This window comes from Pteropus vampyrus, unplaced genomic scaffold (assembly GCF_000151845.1).
Source record: "Pteropus vampyrus isolate Shadow unplaced genomic scaffold, Pvam_2.0 Scaffold57, whole genome shotgun sequence".
NCBI classification, from domain to species: Eukaryota; Metazoa; Chordata; class Mammalia; order Chiroptera; family Pteropodidae; genus Pteropus; species Pteropus vampyrus.
Genome location: NW_011888838.1, coordinates 2,495,091 through 2,497,469, shown reverse-complemented (window position 1 = coordinate 2,497,469; position 2,379 = coordinate 2,495,091).

The window sequence follows — 2,379 nt, the reverse complement described above, 5'->3', positions numbered from 1 at the left end:
ACCAAAAATGCAACTAAACTACAGAATAACCACCCTTGAGAACCACCTGAAGACTCACTGAACCGAAGCCTTATAAATAAGGATATACAGAAGAAGCCACACTGAGAGTGATAGGAGGGGCAGAGACATGAAATGGGCAGGCCCCACAGCCACTGTGTGGTGGTTAGAAAACAAGAGGAATAGCTCTAGCATAGAGTTCTCCCCTGAGGAGTGAGGGGATCCCAGCCCCACACCAGGCTTCCCAGCTCAGGGTTCCAGTGCCAGGAAGAGAAGTCTCTATAACTACTGACTGTAAAAATCAGCAGGAATTATGGCCGGTGAGACGGAGGTCAATGGGAGTTCCAGGTGTTCCTCTTAATGAGCCCAGACACATACTTATTGCTGATGGACTCACTCACTCTGAATTCCAGTGCTGGAGTAGCAACTGTAAAAGTGCCAGGGACATATGAGGATAAACTAAATTGTTTGGCTTTAAGGTAAGAAGTGGAGCAGCAACTCTCTTCTAGACAGAAGTTCTGGCAGGTGTCATTGTTTCTCTGTTCAGTCCTTCTCCCACATAGCCTGTAGGCACAGGTGGGGGCCAAGTCTGAGTCTCCATCAACCTGGCTAATACCATTTGACCCACTCTAGTGATTCTATAAGGTCTCGTCCCACCCAACTTGCAGACCCACCCAAGCCAATTCCAGTGCCTTTTCCCCACAAACAGTCTGTCTTGGCTCACATTGTAGACTTTTGTAAAATCTCTCAAAGATTCACAAACCCCAAACAAGCAGTGACTGGCTTCAGCATGTCCTGTGCCTTTTGTTAAGCAGCCCCACTTCCGGCACTAGTGACAATTGACTTGGGTTTGCAACTTAGCCTCTTTCGTGTGCCTCTAAGCCCAAAACAGGTGGCAATAATCTGTAGATCACTTTGTAGCTCCTACCTCTGAGATCAGGTGGCAGGTGGCTCTGGGCTGTGTAAGGGCAGCAGATGAACTTGGCATGCACCAGAATCCCTCCCTAGAGGCCCACAACCAACACACCTGGCGGCCAGCTTCAAATCACACCAGAGCACTACCCAAGCACCACCACAAACAATATACCCAAAGAGCGGACTCAGCTAGCACAAGAGCCCCACTAAAGTGAATCTCACTCCATGAGGTCAGCCCTGCACAACAGCTCCTCCACTGTAGTCACAGCCATTCCTCACAGCCAGTCATCCTGAGGGTAAATCCCTCCTACTGATGTCACAACAGCAATCAAGGCTCAACTACAACAGGAGGGCACACACAACTCACACAAAGAATACCCCTGGAGTATGTGACTCAGATGACAAGGGACACTGTGCCTACGGGTTCCCCAGGACACCTACTATATAAGTTCACTTTGCCGAGACTGGGAGACAAAGCCAATCTATCTAATATATAGAAACAAATGTAGGAAGTCAGTTAAAATGAGAAGACAAAGAAACATGTCCCAAATGAAGGAATAGGACAAAATTTCAGAAAGAGAACTAAACAAAATGGAGACAAGCAATCTACTAGATATAGAGTTCAAAACACTGGTTATAAAGATGCTTAGTGAACTCAAGAGAAGAGTAGATGAACTCAGTGAGAACTTTAACAAAGAGATAGGAAACAAACAAACAAACAAAAATGGAGATGGAAAACATAAAAAAATCAGAAGTGAGGACTACAATAACTGAAATGAAGAATACATTAGAGGGAATTAACAGTCAATTACTTATAAAGTAGAGGATTGAATCAGTGATTTGGAAAACAAGGTAGCAGAAAACACCCAATCAGAATAACAAAAAGAAAAAAAAAGAATTTTAAAAACTGAGGATAGTTTAAGGGACCTCTGGTGCAACGTCAAATGTACCAATATTCACATGATAGGGGAACCAAAAGGAGACAAGAGAAAGCAAGGGATTGAAAACCTATTTGAAAAAATAATCAAGAAATACTTCTTTAACCTGGTAAAGTAAATAAACATACAAGTCTATGAAGCTCAGAGAGTCCCAAACAAGATGAACTCAAATAGGACCACACCAAGACATGTCATAATTAAAATGCACCCATTTCCAATCATTATGAAAAAAACAAAATGCCCTCATATATTGTCTAAATGGTACAGAGAAGAGATGCATGGACAGTAAAATATGGAATGGATATTAAAGGCCATTTAGCATCTAGGTTAGTAACTGGCTTCAAGGAGATCTACTATGATTGGTTTACTTTCCCTTCTAGCTTCTAAAATCATTTAAGAAATCCCTGATTTCAGTTCAGTCTCTCATTTTACAAAAAAAAAGAAAGAAAGAAAGAAAGAAAGAAAGAAAGAAAGAAAGAAAGAAAGAAAGAAAGAAAGAAAGAAAGAAAGAAAGAAAGAAAGAAAGAAA